Raw genomic sequence first — 14,479 nt, 5'->3', positions numbered from 1 at the left:
TCCTTTCTAGTGAGGTGAGTCTCTTGAAGGCAATAGATTGTTGCCTGATGATATTTTATTCATTTTGCCATTCTATGTCTTTTCAGTGGTGTATTTCGTCCGTTCCCATTTAGGCTAATAATTGAAATGCAAGAGTTGATCCCTGTCATAAGGTTCTTACAGAGTTGTTCCTGTTTGTTTGTTGTCTTTCTTTGGGTTTTGGAGTTGGTTCATGTGTGTTTTTAATCTTTTGCCTGTACTCTTGTGAAGAATGTTGCTGTTTTTTTCTTTTTCTTCTGTGTTCAGTACTTTCTTAAGTGTTTCTTGTAGAGGTGGTCTGGTGGCACTGTCGGTTCTTAGGGATTGGATATCTGGAAAAGATTTCAATTCTCCCTCACTAATGAAGCTTAGTTTGGCTGGATAGGTTATTCTTGGTTGAAATTGTTTCTCTTTTAGAACTTTGAAGATAAGGCTCCAGGCTCTCCTAGCCTGAAGGGTTTCTGTGGATAAATCTGCTGCTATTCTAATTGGTTTTCCCTGTTAGGTAGTCTGGTCTTTTTCTCTTGCTGCCTTTAGGATTTTTTCTTTTATAGCTACTTTGTTTAGGCGAATTATTATGTGTCTGGGAGTTGGTCTTCTCATTTGTTGTCTTGCAGGGGTTCTCTGAATCTCTTGTGTTTGAATTTTTTCATCCTTGATGAGATGAGGGAAGTTTTCTTGAATGATTTCATGAAATGTTTGTTCCAGTGTGGCTTCTGTTTCTCTCTCTGCCTCAGGAAGCCCAATTACTCTTAGGTTTGGTCTCTTGAAGTGATCATTCATCTCTTGCAGGTTTTGTTCTGTCTTTTTGAGCTTCGTTTCTATGCTTTTGACAGTTTGCGTTAGTTCTGTGTTTTGGTCTTCGAGCTCTGAGATTCTTTCTTCTGCTTGGCTGATTCTGCTTTCCATGCTTATTAGTCTGTTATTCATTTCCATCACAGTATTCTTTACTGCTGTCATTTCTGACCTCAGCTCCTTCCTCTTTTCCTCTTGTCTCTCCTCACTTTTTTTAATTCTCTCCATTAATGTCTTGATGTCTGGGTTTGTTGCCTGTAACCAGTCATTCTGGGGGTTCTTCATTGTTTTTGTTCCAGAATCTGTTTTCTCAGTGTCTGATCTCCCAAGGGTCTGTGTGAGACCTATATTCTTCTTTTGGTTTTTCTTCATTTGTGCGGTTTTCCCCCCTCCCTACTTTTTCCTTCCCTCCATGTCACCGTCTTCTTTAATTCTGTTATTCGGGGGTAAAGGGATTGGTTTTACTTCTGTTTGTTCAATCTCCTCTTCTTCATGTATGCCCTCTTTTTTGTTCAATTCTGGAGTTGCACTGTAGGTTGGGGGCGGTCCTTTTTGCAGTTTTGAGATTTACTTAAGGGGGAAGCTGTGATTCAAAATCTATCTGCAGGTTCTGGTATTCGCTGACAGATGTGTGAATAATCTGGAACCCACTTCCCACTGCCTTGGAATGTGTCTGTGCAGTGGGACTGTAGGTTTACTCCCTGAAATAAAATGTGGTTAGCAGAGGGGAGAGAATGGAGCAGACAGTGGGTTGAAGAGGGGGGTGGAGAGATAGAGGAGTAAGGGGGGAAACAAATGAATGTGCCAACAAATAGAGATAGAGGCCTATACTGAAACAGATAAAAACAATAGACCACAGCTACAGATGAACCAACTCTCATACAGACAAAAATAAAACATATAGTGGTGCTAACATACCAGGTATCCAACCACCTTATTAGTGTGCTGTTCCTCTATACTAAGATATGGTTTACAGAGAGAAGAAAAGGAAGAGGAAAAAAGAAAAAAGAAACAATATAGTAGGAATAGAATGAAGTCATTAAACTAACTGAATCAATGAAGCACACTCTGAGACATTTCATTTAAGTCCAATGTCCTTTCAGGTCTGATTTCTAGTTTTCTTTTCAAGCTGGTAAATTAGTTTGCAGTTAGGGTCAGTTGCCCCTGGTCTGCTGTGAAGGATAGTTCAGATCACCCTCTGTTCACCACTCTGGCCTATGTCTTTTATTAAACTTGTTTCTCCCATTTTGGTGCTGTTACCTTGAATTGCCAGCAGGTGGTGCTATCTCTGCTGCTCACCCCAGAAGGGGTGGGACAGGACAGGGAAGGCAGAGGCTGAAGATGGCAAGATGGCTGCCTGCCTCAGGGCAGACGGCAGGAGACTTACAGCGGGCAGGACATTTCGGTTGCAGGAGAGGTGGCAGCAATCCCAGCAGATCTTCCCTAAAGGGGCTTCAAGGACTGAAGTTCTGAATCGCCTCTGACCTGTGTGGTGTGATGCGTTTCCGGCGGTAGTGGTGGTGGCTGCGGTGGCTGTGGCGGCCGTGGCGGTGGCATCTGCGCTGCAGTAGTTGTCCAGACCGCTGCGATGCCACAGCGGTGGCGACAGCTGAGCTCTGTATGAAGAGCAGGCTGTGATGTTGGGGTCCGTAGCCCCTGGGACGAGAGTCAGAGACCCAGTGCAGTTCTCCTTTGCAGAGGTTTTCACAGACCGGGTTGCCCCGTCGCCATCTTGCCAGAAGTCCCTATTTTTTTTTTAAGTATCTTTTAAGAAATCAAATTGTCTTAGTTTTGATGAAAACAAATGTACCTTTAAAACTTTTTTATTTTGAATCCTACTTAATAATTTCCATTATTTTAAAAAATATACTTTATAGCATTAGGTTTTGCAACTAGGTCTTTAGTTCATTTTAAAATATAGTTCGAAATAAGGGTCAAGATACTTTTTTACATAAGCCGTTCAATTTTTTCCAAAACCATTTGCTGCAAAGACTGAAATTCCTTCAAAAGATCAAAAGTTGTGTGAATTTCTGGACCTGCTATGTTCTTATATTGATCTGCATTTTCTGTCTTTTCCTTTTAATACACTTCATTGCTTTTCTAGTTAATTAAGCTGGAAACTTAGATTTTGATTAATTTACATCTCATAAATATAGACTTTAAAGTAAAAAAAGACGAGATTTGTCCCACAAGTTTGTATTTTATGTTTTTTTGTTCAGTTCCGAATTTTCCCAAATTTTCTTGTGATCTCTTTTGACATGTGGTTATTTAGAAATATGGTGTTCAATTTTCAATAATTGGAATTTATAAAGATATTTTAAATTATTAATTTATGCTTTAATACATGGTAGTGAGAAATTATAATTTGTGTGCTAGTAATACTTTAAAATGTATTTACTTTTATTTTATATCCCAGAATATGGCATTTCCTTGCAATTTTTTTTTTAATTGAAATCTCACTCTGTCGCACAGACTGGAGTGCAGTGGCATGCCCACAGCCAATGCAGTCTTGATTTGTTGAGTTCAGTCAATCCTTCCACTTCGGCCTTGCAATTACCTGGAACTACAGGCCCCTGTCACCACACCTGGCTAATTTTTTTTTATTTATTTATTGTAGAGACAAGGTCTCCCCAAGTTACCCAGGCTGGTCTAGAACCCCTGGGCTTAGCTAATCCTCTCATCTTGGCCTCCCAAAGTGCTGGGATTACAGGCTTGAGCCACCATGCCTGGCCTGGCAAATGTTTCACATTTGTATTTAAAATTTATTTGCTATTGTTAGACTGGATATTCTCTAAATTAGATTAACTTTATTTAAGGATTTTCCAGTTTTCTATATACTTACTATATTGTTTCCCAGTGGATTCTATTAGTTACAGTGAGAGGAGTGATGAAATTTGACACAATATAGTGAGTATCTTGTTCTCCTTTCTTGCCTCTCAGTTTTTGTTTTTATGTATTTTCAAGAGTTGTTTTGTGCGGACACTTTTAGGCTTGATAGTTGAAAGAGTAAAGTTGGTAAAATCAAAATGGAATTGCCCTAGCTAAAGTGCAGACATTTGAAAGCAGCCATTAAAATATTTTTAAAAAATTTTTATTATAAAGATGGTACTATTTGGGGTTAGGTATATACAAATGGCTACTCTGCAGGTACATTATTGAGCTCACTTTGGTTACCACGTCACCTGGTTTGGGATCAGGTACTCTTATCAATATATTGTACCTCCCCCCTGCTGCTGGCAACCTCCCACTACTGCCAATCCCCTTCTTACAGAATTATAATAGTTCAGGTCCACTTTTGAGTGAGAACATGTAATACTTGGTTATTTGTTTTTGTGATAGATCACTGAGTCTTATAGACTCTAAGTCCATTCAAGTTGCAATTTTGTCTTTCATGATGATTGTGTAATATTCCATTATGTATATACAACCACATTTTTTAAATGCAGTCTACTCCCAATGGGCAGCACGGTTGGTTCTATTTTTGATATATGACTAATGCTTCAATTTACACGTGTGTGCAGGTATATTTTTAATAGCATGATTTGAGTTCCTCTGAGTGTATTACCAGAAGAGGGATTGCTGACTGGTATGGAAAGTCAACTTTTAGATCTTTTAGTAACCGCCACACTGCTTTCCACAGAGGTTGTTCTACTTTGAACTCCAACCAACAGTGTAGAAACTTTTCCTTTACTCTGCCAGCATCTGTTGTACTTTGTTTTACTAATGACGGTGATTTTTTCCGGAGTTAGGTAGTATCTCAATGTGGTTTTGATTTGCATTTCTCTGATGATTAGTGAGGCTGAACATTTTTTATGTGTGGTTGACTGATCATACATGTTCTTTGAGAAGTGTCTATCCATGTATTTTTCCCACTTTTTTTTAAATGGGGCTGGTTTTTGGTTTTGTTTTTTTTTTCCTTTTGGCATGTTTGAGGTCTTTGAAGCTCCAGGATGTTAGGGCCTTGTCAGATGAACAGTTTACGAATAATTTTTCATATTCTGTGGGCTGTCTCCCGACTCTCTTGATGGTTTCTCTGCTTTGCAGAGGCTTTTCAGTTAGATGAGGTCTCACTTGTCTATCTTATCTCTTCTGGCATGGGCATCTGGGATTTTGGTCAGGAAATGATTGACTAGTCCAACTTCCATAAGGGTGTCTTTTGTGGTTTCTAAGATTCCTATAGCTTGAGGTTTTACATTTAGGTCTGTGATCTATTTGTAGCTGATCTTTGAAAAGCAGTCATTTTAACTGAGTTTCTTTTTTCTTCTCCTCACATGTATTAGTAATTAGTTATTGTGCTCCACATCCTCTAATCATTAGTCAAGAACAAACCAGGTTCACTGGAGATAGCTTTAGATAACTTTTTGTAACCTCTAAATGTATATTGTCCTATCTACTCTTTTATTCTAAGTATTTGTTTTCAGGAATGCAAGACCAAGTTAACCTCACCTATTGTAATCAGCCTCCTGTGAATTCCCACCAGCCCTCCAGTGGAATCACAAGACCAATTGCCTTGAAAAAGACCTAGAAAGCAAGACCAGTGTTATAAACACCTAAGAATGCAATTGTTGGAGATTTTCACTATTTCTGCTTCTTTATAAAAACTTTAAAAGCCCTCTCCCCTTAAAACATATGTTGTGCTTACCTGTAAACCTTGGGCCCTATCTGCCTGTGGAAAGGGGATAATAAACTTTTTCTTTATTTTTGAACATATTTACTTTATTCCCATTTATTCCCATTCCTACCTTGCCTCAGTTTGTCTTTACATTAGTTTTCTTGAGGAGTCTACTGCATTATCTTTATGTAGGTTTTTCATTGTCAATGATTTATTATGCTATTCATGTATATATACATGAAATCCCTTTGTTTCTGTCTCATATTTGAGACAGGGTTTCACTTTGTTGCACAAGCTGGAGTGCAGTAGCATAATCATGGCTAACTACAGCCTCAGACTTTTGGACTCAAGGGCTCCTCCTGCCTCAGTCTTTCGATTAGTTAGGACTATAGACACCCACCACACCTTCACTGGCTAATTTTTCTGTGTTTTGTAGAGATGGGGGTCACACTTTGTTGTGCAGCCTGGTCTTAAACTGCTTGCCTCCAGAAATCCAGCCATCTTGATCTCCCAAATTGCTGGATTACAGGTGTGAGTCACAGCGCCTGGCTCTATTTATTTCCATTTCCTCTCCCTCATCTATTCAGTATGGTTGTTTCTGCCAGTTTTGGAATCCTGAGAAATCTGAAATCTCTGCCACTTGGAGTATTTTGTGAGTGCAATACCGCAGGTACGGCTCATCTCTGATATTATGCAACTGTCCTGATAACATCACCATCTTGGCTCACTCAAGCAAATGAATGAAATAAATATAACTTTTTGCTAAACTTATGTCTTTGTCATTCATAGATCCTATGTCCCTGGGTATTCAAGGGTTTGTATTCTCTCTATATAAGGACTGAACTCACTTTTTGTTCTGAATGTTATCAAGTTTGCTATATCTTTCTACAAATCTCTAAATTGGATTCTTGCTTAGTTCATGCTGAATAACTACTACTTGTTGCTTGTCATCTTAACTTCATTTGGTTCTTCTAATGAGTTTTTGAGATGAGAACTATAATGATCTATTTCACAAGAGAAGAATCAGGTTTAGGGCATATAGATAACATAGCTAGATACACCAACAGTAAGTTGTAGGTGTGGTTTTCAGAATCATATCTTTTATTCCATTCAATAAGTCTTATTGATTTCCTACAAATACCAGGTAGTATTCTTCAATATGATTAATAGGTACGTTCAGGGAATATGGCAGTGAACAATACAGAAAATATCCTCATTCCCTACTTGGGGGATTGAGGTGAACAAAAGCTAGCAAATAGGTAAACACAAATTAAGTGAAAGGGTAAAATATATACTATGTAGGGTTAGCGCTACAGAGAAAGAGAATGCAGGGAAGGGGCATGATGAGTGTTTTCTGGTGGGGGTAGGTTGAACTTTGTAATTAGAGTGAAGGTGAGATTCAAGAAGAAACATGAAAGCGTTTTAGAAATCAGCTATGTGTGTATCTGGGGAATAAGTATACTAGGTTGAGGGAACAGTCAGATGAGAAGGCAATGAGTCAAAAACTTCCATAGAGTACTCAAAGTACAGGAAAAAATTAGTGTGTTGGGGAAAAGGGGGCTTAGTGCAGAGAGGAGAAGATAATGAAATCAGAAAGCCTGATGCAGCCATCCTCCTAGACCCAGCCCCAAGCTTCTCCTGCAGTCTGAGAAGTACCCCAAGGAAATGCCAGAGTGTCCAGCTCTCCAGGCTTGCTGCTGGAGACGATTATGCAAGGCAACAAGCTTCAGACATTCCACCAAGGAACTCCCCCCACCCAGAGCTGCCAGTCATAGGCCCTCCAAGGTAAGTGCAAAACCTCCTGCTGCAGCCACCTCCACTGCAACTGTGGTGGAACAGAGGTGAGCTGCCTGCACAACCCAAAAGTCCTGTGCTTCTAGTCCCACACCCCTCTCCTCAAGCCTCGCTCCTTCCGAAGGAAGTCCCAGACATTCTTGTGTGTAGATTCCCATCCTTTTTTTTTCTTTCCTCACCTCTCATCCAGTCCATTCCTCCATCCCCGGTTATCTCTGACAAGCCTATCAATTCCACAGTCATTTCTAGCATCTTAGCTAATTTCACCTCAAATGCCACTTCAGAAACTGGGGTTATGTACATTGACATTACTCCTGTATCTAAGAGTGTGACTTTCAGATCCACTCCCAGTTCAGGGAGAGGGCACTTCCATTCTCTCAAATCCAATTTTTTTAAAAGGGAAGTTGCACTCTAAAAAGTTATCAGTCTTCATCTGCTCACCTATTTTAATTTCTTCAGTCTCACTTCAACTATGGACCATCCCTTTGACTAGAAAACTACCCATTGACTCAAATTTAGGACACTCCATGATCAACAGCAGGGACCCTATGTCCCCAGTCACCTGCTTTGACAAGACTTTCAGTCATGGTTCCTCCAGTGACCTCCACTCTAGTGAGCAGCATCTCATCCACATCAGTATCCAGCCAACCTTTGACTCTGGTCTTTAGGTACCGCACCTACTTCCAAGGCTGTCAACTTCCAGTCTCTGTTTATATCCAGGTATGTTACCACATTCACACAGAACATCTGAGGCCTGATTGCACTACATGGGTGGTGCTCTGGAAAATAGCACTGTGGATTTGTAGGAAATCCTCTAGTTTACCTTTTAGTAAAAACACCAGGAAAGCACCCTGCAAGGTGGTTCTTTGTGACTTTAAGGTAGCCAGTATTGTTGATCAAATATTAGGAGACTCTTGGTCAGAGTAATGGTACCTGTGATATAAAGATGAAAAACAGTCACTGGGTCACCCGGCACCTATAAGAATTTCAGGAGCCACCATTCCCTGGAAGACTCCTCTTATGGGTCACATTAAATAATGAGACAGTATCTCTCTCTGCATATTTGGTTTCAACAATAGGACGTTGGTCCATGAAAAAGGAACTTCAGTCCTTTTAAGGTATATTTAATCTGCCCTAATTACATAAGTCAGAGATCCCAAATCTCAAGAGTTGTGTGTGCACGTATATATGAGTGTGTGTGTTTGCATGGGAAACCATGTGAAATCACTGTATTTGAGATCCTCCACAATGGAGAGTTGAAGAGACCTGCACATACAAGAACTGCCAGGCCTTCCCTGGCTTGACTGTTAACCTGGATGAAAAAAGCTCTGGATCACATCTCTCTAGTCTTGAGACTGGCAGAATGGTCACTGCTGTTTACAGGGGCGCTTCTTCTCCTTGCTGATTTAACTTATTGAGCCCTTAGCTTTCCCAGAAGTTACGTATTCACAACTCTAGTTCTTATTAAACTGCCTTTTCTCAGTCTTTGTTTTTTGACTCAACTGCAAAGGAAACTATGACATATATGTGGTCTGATATGTTTTTAGCCAGACATACACAAAATATTCTGTTTCCAGGGACTAGAATGTGGAATCAGGTACCTTTATGACTTTAGATTTTTAGTGAAGAATTAGCCTGGTGTCTTTGTGTTAGTGTCTCAGAGATGACAACAAAGAGTAAACCAAAAATAATATCCTAAGCCTCCAAGCAACTGAAGAGACAATCACTTTTGGCTAAGCAGACTTCAGAGAAATGTGAAACACTAAATTGTAGGCCATGACAGAAGAGGTGTCCAGACCTCCTTATATTCTCTCCCTTCTGGAGTTGAGCTCAACTGGCAATAACATTAAACGAGAGATCATAAGGCTGACTAAACACACATTATTGTGGCAATAAGATACCAAATTTCTACCTGACTCAGGTATAGTATCACCTGCTCTCTGTGGACTGCCACCCCTGAGACATCATCTACATAATAAGGCCTGGCTTCCACAACCCTGTTAGTTTTGTGTGCATTCCATTCTACTAACTGCCTAAATCATTAGACAAAGCTGAAATATTTAAACCAACTGATAATCAGAAAATCTTTGACTCCAAATATGAATTATGAACCTCTGGGTCAAAGCATCCTGCCTCTCTGAGCCAATCTAATAGTTACTTTGCATGTATTGATTTCTATATTTGCCCATAATCTAACTTCTTAGTCTATATTGATTTATATATTTGCCCTTATATGACTTTCTAAATTGTATCAAATCAAACACTTAACTGACTACATCAGGCACACTTTGTCAAGACCTCTTGAGACTGCTGTACTCTGGACCATAGTCACTCATATTGACTCAGAACAAACCTCTTTAAATTTTTGCCCAGTTTGACTCTTCATGTATAGCAGGGAAAATGAGGTTCAGACTGGGGAGAGACCAGGTGACCCCCCACTTTGTCTCTTGTCTATATTCTTGTTGCCAATTCTTCTATTCTTCTCATCTCATTGGACACTCTATCTTATATGACATGTGACAGAGCACTGAATTTTCTGATTTAGGTTTTTAAAATGTTTAAGTGTCTTTTTGTTTAATTTTCCTAAGGTCAGTCATTCTTACAGTTTCCCACTGCAACCAGACTGGTGGACTTTGCATCTTTCTTCTTGCTTCTCTGTCAATCAATGTTTACTTTCATTTATTTTTTTCTGCAAACTTTTACATTTTGTTATGCAATTGCTGCAAAGTGTTCTATATTTTAACCATATATTTACTCTGAGGTCTAGCTGAGAATAGTGCACTGAGAAGTCTCACGAGAGGAATGTGATCTTCAGATGTGCATTCCAGTGAGGAAGACTGTGGCAAATAAAACCAAACAGCTTCTAATTGTTACAGTCGGTACATAGATCTGGAGGACACATCTGGCTCTAAGAAAACTCTCCAGAAATGTGGTAGGAACCAATATGTTCAGTTTCAATGGGTGTTGACAGTCACATGAATCACTAGGCATATGATAGCACCTAGTGACAAAACAGGGGTAGAGACAGACTCCCAGAAACAGGAGATAAGGTTCACTACCCAGGGTCACACAGGTAAGTACTTGGGTCAGGATATAAAGGAAGCAAGAGAGAAAGACTGAGCAAGATACCCTATTTGATTTCTGTCCCCTGATGTCCAACTGTGGTGTCTGTCTTGTCCACTGGGCTGTGACCCTGCACCTCGAGTGAGAATCAGTATCATTAGGGATGGGCAGCACGTGAATAAGTGTAGATGACCAGAAAGATTCTAGGAGCTGACGTGTGGCAGGCCTTCATAAGGGCCTGATACATAGCAGTCAGTACTACTTTCCTTCATCAGCCAAAACAGAATCTTGCCAGATGCTCCTCAAACAATAACTTATATTTATTAGAACAGAAAAGCGTGAACATTACGTATATATGCCAAATTTCAGAAACTGATTTTGCATGTCTCATTTCACCAGATACTCATAGTATGCATTCAATTAAAACTCCATATTTTCAGGGAGGAGAGCAGCTAGGTAGAGAGATAATGAAGTTTCTTTCTTCTTACTCAGAAATTAGTAGGACCAGGATACAAAACCAGGTGTGAATGCTACAAATTCTCTCTCTTTGTGCTTGATGTACACTGCACACATCAGAAAGAATCACAGAGGTGTAGGACATATGTCCCTTGTAGGCATATTATTTGGTTGGTGGTAATTTTAACATATTACAACTAACTAGCACATTGAAAGTACTATACTACTTCTTGCATTAATTTCAACAGCTCAACATTTGGGTTGAATTAATCAGACTAAATAGGTTAGGGAAAGATTTACTGACACCTAATGACAATTTTTGAAGTACCTTTGACTATTCATTAAAGGTACAATAGAGATCTTGTCTATCCCTTGAAATACTGGTTTCACTCTACTGAATATGCTAAACTCAATATAAGTTTCTACTAAAACTTTATATGAAATTTTCACATGATACTAGTAATATTTTTGGCAAGTATAGAATAAGGGTTAATAGCAGCTTTTTCATTATAATGCTCTGTTAACACATTTGGTTAAAATCCATTATGTATGTGGGAATGTTTATAAAACTCATATAACATTCACATTAATTTTTATAAAATACTTCAAACATTTGCATGTGCCAAATGGGAATGAGGCAGCAGGTTTACTTTGAAGAGTCATCATAAGATATCAAGTAGCTTTATGCATTTTGGTTTTTTCTGACATATCAATAATGTTATTTTGTTGAAATATTTGTGCAGGTCGCATTAGCTTAGTGGTATGAAGGGCAAAGGAGCAGGCAATTGAGACTAACAGGGGAAAGGGTTAGCCTTATTAAAATAAATGGGATCTTTGAGAGATTTTAAAAACACATTTTGAGGTAACTTTGGATATTCCTGAATACTTGTTAATATCAACTGAGGTTATTTAGAAATAGACATGGAAATTCTTGAGGGCAAAATATAATAACTTTTGAGATTCTTTATCTACAATAATATACTTGCCAAAGTATGATAGCACTAAATAGAATTAAATTTATGTTTTTTTCCTAATCAAGACAGAGTAACAGGGACTATAGTTACCTCCTATCGCAATTAATCCTCCTATCTGTAATAACAAAAAAATAAACAAAATATATGAATAAATTGTTTTTAAGGCATTGTTAGCTAGGCAAGGAAAGGCTGTGATTCCTGGGAGATGTGAAAAAAAAGAGATTAATTTTATGGGTGCTTCAGCATACTTGAGAGAATTTCTCGAGCATGACCCAGCAAAGGGAGATGCAAACAGACCCTGGTCCACTCCCTGAGATGAAGATATGGAACTGACAGTACAGACAGCATGTACAGAATCATTAAAATAGCTCAAAATATCCTAAAATCAACATTAGAAACTGAAAACAATTGAGCAACTACATCTAGAACAATATGGGTTCATATAAAAATTGATAGACTAAACAACATTATCAGTAATAACATTAAATATAAATGTCATTAACACCTTAGAGAAAAGGCAGAAAAATAAGATTTGACGAAAAAGTAAAACCCAATGTTATCAGCCCACTAGCATTTTATTTTAATTAAGATGATACAATTGGCTATAAGGAAAGAAAAAGAAAAGCATTGAAAAATGTTAATGACAAGCAAAAGAAAGCTGAAATGCTATACTAACTTTAAAATATATTATTTCAAGGCAAAAAATATTAACTTAAGAAGCAAAGATAATTTCACCACAAATGTTAATTCCTCAAGAGTACACAATTTTAATGTTTATGCTTAGAACATCTCAAAATAGATGAGGCAAAGCTTAGTTGAACTACCAGGAGACATAGAAAAATTCAAATTATAGTAAGATTTTACTATTTCCATAATGGATCAAATAAGTAGAAAGCAAACCAGCTCTACACCAACAACAAGCAGTCAGAAAATCAAATTAAAGGCACAATCCTATTCACAATAGCCACCAAAAAAATGAAATACCTCCGCATCTTCCTAACCAGAGAAGTGAAATATCTTTACAATGAGAACTACAAAACACTGCTCAAAGAAATCCAAGAAGACACAAACAAATGGAAAAATATCCTGTGCTCACGGATAGGAAGAATCAATATTGTTAAGATGTCCATCCTACCAAAGGCAGTCTACAGATTCAACCCAATACCCATTTGTTACCAACATCATTCTTCTCAGACATGGAAATGACAATACAGAAACTTATATGAAAACATAAATGATCATGAATAGCCAAAACAATCCTTAGCAAAAGAAACAAAGCAAGAGGTATCACACTTCCACACTTCAAACTTTACTGTAAGTCTGCAGTAATCAAAAAACCTGGTATTGGTATAAGAACAGACACATAGACCAATGAAACAGGATAGAGATTCCAGAAACAAAGCCTCAATTCCTCAACCAACTCATCTTTGACAAAGTCTCCAAAAACAACCACTGGGGAGAGGAGAACCTATTCAGTAAATGGTGCTGGGAAAACTGGCTGAACACATACAGAAGATTGAAACAGGATCCCTACCTATCACCATACACAAAAATTAGCTCTAAATGGATCAAAGACCTAAACATAAAACCTCAAACTGCAAGAACCTTAGAAAATGCAAGAGACACTCTTATGGAAATTGGAACTGGAAACCGATTCCTGATCAAAACTCAAAGTGCCCAGGCCATAAGAGATAAGATAGACAAGTGAGACCTCATTAAACTGACAAGCTTCTACAAAGCCAAAGAAACCAGCAAGAGAGCAGGAAGACAGCCCGCAGAATGGGAAAAAATATTTGCAGACTGTATATCTGACAAAGGCCTCAAATCTAGTATCTACAAGGAACTCAAATGCACCGAAAGGAAAAAAACCAAACAGCCCCTTTAAAAAGTGGGCAAAAGACAAGAATGGACACTTCTCAAAAGAAGATATATGGATAGCCAACAGACACATGAAAAAGTGCTCAGCCTCACTCATCATTAGAGAAATGCAAATCAAAACCACATTGAGATACCATCTAACCCCTATAAGAATGGCCATAATTAATAAAACAAACAACAACAGATGCTGGTGAGGATGTGGAGAAAAAGGAACACTTCTACACTGCTGGTGGGAATGCAGACTAGTACAACCTCTTTGGAAGAAAGTGTGGCAATTTCTGAAAGTACTAGAAATTGACCTTCTATATGACCCAGCAATTCCCCTATTGGAACTATACCTGGAGGAACTCATATCATTCTACAAAAAAGATACCTGCACACATATGTTTGTTGCAGCTCTATTCACAACAGCAAAAATATGGAACCAACCGTGTTACCCATTGAAGCTGGGTTGGATTTTAAAAAGTAGTACATATACACAATGGAATATTATGCAGCCATAAAGAAGGACAAATATATGGACTTTGCAGCAAATTGGATGGATTTGGAATCAATCATATTCAGTGATTTATCACAGAAACAAAGAACTGAGTTCCATATGTTCTCACTCATAAGGTGACCTTAAACAATTATAATGCTATAAGAAAGTGATTCGCTGTAGCAAAAAACTGTCAGGGGAAGGTGGGGTGGGACAGGCAGTTGAGGGAAACTGCTAGGGGAGGGAGGGGCATACCTCATCAACAAGGGTATCTGCATGATTAATGTTTGTATACCTAACCCTGAATTGTACCCCACGTCTTTATAATAAATAAATAAATAAATAAAGCACATTAGAAAAGACAGAAAAGTTTTGGACAACATTATCAACCAACATGATTTAATTGACATT

This window comes from Carlito syrichta, unplaced genomic scaffold (assembly GCF_000164805.1).
Source record: "Carlito syrichta isolate Samal-C Ts95f unplaced genomic scaffold, Tarsius_syrichta-2.0.1 Scaffold314924, whole genome shotgun sequence".
In the NCBI taxonomy this organism is placed as follows: Eukaryota; Metazoa; Chordata; class Mammalia; order Primates; family Tarsiidae; genus Carlito; species Carlito syrichta.
Note: the sequence above shows the minus strand (reverse complement) of the source record.